This window comes from Triturus cristatus, chromosome 1_1, assembly GCF_964204655.1.
Source record: "Triturus cristatus chromosome 1_1, aTriCri1.1, whole genome shotgun sequence".
NCBI classification, from domain to species: domain Eukaryota; kingdom Metazoa; phylum Chordata; class Amphibia; order Caudata; family Salamandridae; genus Triturus; species Triturus cristatus.
In genome coordinates this window covers 1,298,427,701-1,298,432,838 of record NC_140579.1, presented here as the reverse complement: position 1 = coordinate 1,298,432,838, position 5,138 = coordinate 1,298,427,701, and positions in this window count along the sequence as shown.

Below are 5,138 nucleotides of genomic sequence, written 5' to 3'. Positions count from 1 at the left end.
CTGGACATTTGGTCGCGCTTGGAACAAGCTCCCCCTAGGGAAATGGTCCCAGGAGCTGGAAAGGACAAAACCTAGCTTAAACCAATGTCCTTTACAAGCTAATGAGAATTTCCTTGGCTGGATCGAGGAGTCACTCAATGTGGTCCTCCCAAAGAGTAAGATAATGAAGTCGGCAGGGCCCCGTAATGCCCAATGGTTCACACCGGAATTACGCACCTTAAAGCAGCAATGTAAAGTGAAGGAAAGACATTGGAGGAGAGATTTTCTTCCTTCAAAAAAACAGGACTATAGGCTAGCTTTTCTCGCCTACAAAGCAGAGTTAAGAAAAGCTCAAGTTTCCTATTATGAGAACAGAATCTTAGCAGCGTCCAACTCGCCCAAAGAAACTTTTAACTTTATCAAAAATATACTTAAAGCCCTCCCCCTAGATCAGTCCCCGATATTTCTGGCAAACGGTGCAATAATCTTGCAGAGTACTTCAATAACAAAGTCCAGCTTATCCTTGAATCCCTCCCACCTAAGTAGGAGGAAGACCTTCCTCCTCACCCTAAGACGGATTTCCACTCAGGCCCCCCTGAATATATCCTTGAGGACTTCCCACCTGTGACTCAGGAAACCTTCACCTCCCTGTTGGCCATGGTAAAGAGCGGCTCCCCTACTGACCCAGCGCCACTGAACATATTGAAACAGGTCACTCCAATAATAGCCCCCAACTTGATAAACCTGATTAACGCCTCGCTCACCACTGGAATAGTCCCTTCCAAATGGAAAGAGGTGAGGGTTAAAGCTCTACTAAAAAAGCCCAATTTGGATCCGGTTGAATTGGGCAACTATCGCCCCATATCCCTTCTACCGGCCATAAGCAAGGTAACAGAGAAACACGTTAACCTTACTCTTTCTGGGTTTCTCGAAAGCCACAGCCTGCTCCACCCTTCCCAAGCCAGCTTCCGACCGCGCCAAAGCACCGAAACTGCTCTATTGGCTGTGGTAGAGGAAAGTAGGAAAATCCTGGACTCAGGAGGTTCGGCGGCCATTCTACTCCTGGACCTGAGCACTGCATTTGATACGATGAATCACTCTATTCTGATCTGGCGACTCAAGCGCTTAGGTGTGGATGGTACGGCGCTCCAATGGCTATCCTCCTTCCTGGAGGGAAGAACCTTTCAGGTTTTCAAAGAAAACATTGTTTCTAATCCCACACACCTCCTGAGCGGGGTGCCTCAGGGCTCTTCACTCAGCCCGACTCTTTTTAATGTTTATATGTCCCATCTAGCAGCCAGAATAGCTCCACATGGAATCCGGATAGTCACCTACGCCTACGACACTCAACTGGTGGTCGGGCTTAACCAAGCTGAACAGAAACTCCATACCCTCTACTCCTGTCTAAATGATATCTCAAACTGGATGGACGACTCCCAGCTTAGGCTTAATGGAGGAAAAACTGAGATTATGATTTTAGGCAACTATCTCAGCTTTAATCCCAGCTTGATGTGGCCCTCTTGCATGGGCCCAGCCCCAATCCCGAAATCAGAAATTAAGAGCCTTGGTGTATGGCTGGACCAGGACCTCAGTCTTAGGACCCAAGCCAGAAAAACAGCAGCTCTCTGCTACGGCCTACTTAGAATGGCCCGAAAGGGCCTGCCTCTCCTTCCCTCCGCGGCTAAGAAAATACTGGTCCAATCACTAATACTCTCCAGACTGGATTACGGGAATGCCCTGTACCTGGGCGCTCCCATCTCCACAGTCGGAAAACTCTAATCCGTACAAAACAGTGCCGCAAGACTGTTGATGGGAACCACCAATAGACTATCAGCCAAACCGGCGCTCCGCTCCCTCCACTGGCTCCAAGAACGGATTAGGTTCAAGGCCTTGTGCTTAGTACATAAGGCAAGGCAGGGTCTCGGCCCACCAACGATCTCCACCATGATTCGTCCATATAAAGCCAATCGGAATCTTCGATCAGACGATCTGTACTTGGCAGAGATCCCTAGGATCAAGAGGTCTAGGAGTGGTGGTAGACTTTTCTCCTATAATGCCTCCAAACTCTGGAATTCCTTGCCTCTCCACCTTCAATCAATCCCTGACCACCTGGCTTTCGGAAGCAACTAAAGACCATGCTCTTTCCTGAAGCCCTTCTTGTCCCCTGTGTCAGTTACTAGCGCTGGGATGCTTCCGGGTAGCCATGCGCTCTATAAATGCCCTTCCTTCCTTCCTTCCTTTTAGGGTTTAGTGCAGTGCAGTGGTGTTTGTGTAGTGTAGGGGGTTGTGCTGGGGGTAGTGTTTTAGGGTTAAGGTTTAGGGCAGTGCAGTGGTGTTTGGGTAGTGTAGGGGGTCGTGCGGGGGTAGTGTTTTAGGGTTTAGGGTAGTGCAGTGGTGTTGGTGTAGTGTAGGGGGTCATGCAGGGGGTGGTGTTTCAGGTTTTAGGGCAGTGCAGAGGTGTTCGGGCAGTGTAGGGGGTCTTGCAGGAGGTAGTGTTTCAGGGTTTAGGGCAGTGCAGTGGTGTTCGGGCAGTGTAGGGGGTCGTGCTGGGGGTGGTGCTTCAGGGTTTAGGGCAGTGGTGTTTGGGCAGTGTAGGGGGTCATGCCGGGGGTGGTGTTTCAGGGTCAAGGGCAGTGCAGTGGTGTTCAGGCAGTGTAGGGGGTCGTGATAGGGGTGATGTTTCAGGGTTTAGGGCAGTGCAGTGGTGTTCGGGCAGTGTGGGGGCTGTGCAGTGGTATTTGGACAGTGTGGGGGGTTGTGCAGGGGGTTGGTGTTTCAGGGTTTAGGGAAGTGCAGTGGTGTTCGGGCAGTGTGGGGGTCATGCTGGGGGTGGTGTTTCAGGGTTTAGGGCAGTGCAGTGGTGTTCAGGCAGTGTAGGGGGTCCTGCTGGGGCTGGTGTTTCAGGGTTTAGGGCAGTGCAGTGGTGTTCGGGCAGTGTAGGGGGTCCTGCTGGGGCTGGAGTTTCAGGGTTTAGGGCAGTGCAGTTGTGTTCAGGCAGTGTAGGGGGTCGTGCTGGGGCTGGTGTTTCAGGGTTTAGGGGAGAGCAGTGGTGTTTGGGCAGTGTAGGGGGACGAGCTGGGGGTGGTGTTTCAGGGTTTAGGGCAGAGCAGTGGTGTTTGGGCAGTATAGGGGGTCATGCTGGGGGTGGTGTTTCAGGGTTTAGGGCAGAGCAGTGGTGTTCAGGCAGTGTAGGGGACGTGCTGGGGGTGGTGTTTTGAGGTTTAGGGCAGAGCAGTGGTGTTCGAGCAGTGTAGGGAGTCATGCTGGGGGTGGTGTTTTACGGTTTATGGCAGTGCAGTGGTGTTTGGGCAGTTTAGGGGGTCGTACAGGGGTGGTGTTTCAGGGTTTAGGGCAGTGCAGTGGTTTTCGGGCAGTGTAGGGGGTCTTACTGAGGTGGTGTTTCAGGGTTTAGGGCAGTGGTATTCGGGCAGTGTAGGGGGTCTTGCTGGGGGTGGTGTTTCAGGGTTTAGGGCAGTGCAGTGGTGTTCGGGCAGTGTAGGGGGTCTTGCAGGGGGTGGTGATTCAGGGTTTAGGGCAGTGGTGTTCGGGCAGTATAGGGGGTCTTGCTGGGGATGGTGTTTGATGGTTTAGGGCAGTGCAGTGGTATTCAGGCAGTGTAGGAGGTCATGCGGGGGTGGTGTTTCCGGGTTTAGGGCAGTGCAGTGGTGTTCGGGCAGTGTAGGGGGTCATGCTGGGGGTGGTGTTTCAGGGTTTAGGGCAGTGACGTGCTGTTCGGGCAGTGTAGGGGGTCGTGCTGGGTGTGGTGTTTCAGGCTTTAGGGCAGTGCAGTGGTGTTCAGGCATTGTGAGGGGTCATGCTGGGGCTGGTGTTTTAGGGTTTAGGGCAGTGCAGTGGTGTTCAGGCAGTGTAGGGGGTCATGCTGGGGTTGGTGTTTCAGGGTTTAGGGCAGTGCAGTGGTGTTCGGGGAGTGTAGGTGGTTGTGCTGAGGCTGGTGTTTCAGGGTTTAGGGCAGTGCAGTGGTGTTCGGGCAGTGTAGGTGGTCGTGGTTGGGCTGGTGTTTCAGGGTTTAGGGCAGTGCAGTGGTGTTCGGGCAGTTTAGGGGGTCGTGCTGGGGGTGGTTTTTCAGGGTTTAGGGCAGAGCAGTGGTGTTCGGGCAAGGTAATGTTATTGTTAATAAAGATGGATAAAGCGCAAGTACGCCGGGTGACTTCATGGCACTAAAGGCTCCAAGAGCTGTAAGAGAAGAACATAGAAGCTAGCCCTGTGCAAATAGCCAGGTTTTCAGGGATTTCCTCAATTGCAAAAGATCTGTGCAAGACCGTATTTCCAACGGGAAGGAGTTCCACAGTTTGGGGGCAAGGGTGGCAAATCTGCGGCCACCTTGACGTACCCGTTTAAACGTCGGGATGGAGAGAAGTGTGATTTAACTTTCACTAGTAGGTCTTGGAAGATCTCATTGCTGATAGTGGGGAAGCAACTGAGAGTGCTGTTGTTTCTATGTACCACAGAGAGGTCGAGTGAAGAAGGGTGATTAGGAATACTGGCCTTTATAGTAATGATTTTATCAATAAAGTATTTATTTAATGAGTTACATAATGCTTGGGAGGGTGGCCTTCAAAAGAATTAGCTCAGGGTTAGATAGTTCGTCAATTATGGTAAAAATGTCTTTAGAATTTTTATTGGAATTAAGAATACGTGTGGAGAAGTGGGCAGCTTTGGCTGTGAAGATGCTTTTTTTGTAGTCTTTCCAGGCAGAGATATATAGCAGTTTTTTTTCGGGAGAGTACTTCCGACGCCACTGCCTCTCCAATTGGCGTAGGGCCAGTTTCTGGTTCTTAAGTTCATTGGAAAACCATCTTTGTGCATCCACACGACGTGCTAGTTTACCTTTTTTTAAGGGTACATGCTTATTACTGGCATTGTATAGCCATTCGGATACCGTCTTTTCCATAGTATTAACATCGCTACCAAGAGATGGGGCTGTATTAGATAGTGTGTCACGAAAGTTTTCTTTGTTGATGGAGTTCCATCTCCTAGCAAAACCTCCTTCGCCCAGATTGATTTTCTCAGTGGGCAAGTGTAGGGGGTCGTGCTGGTGCTAGTGTTTCAGGGTTTAGGGCAGAGCAGTGGTGTTCAGGCAGTGTAGGGGACGTGCTGGGGGTGGTGTTTTGAGGTTTAGGGCAGAGCAGTGGTGTTCG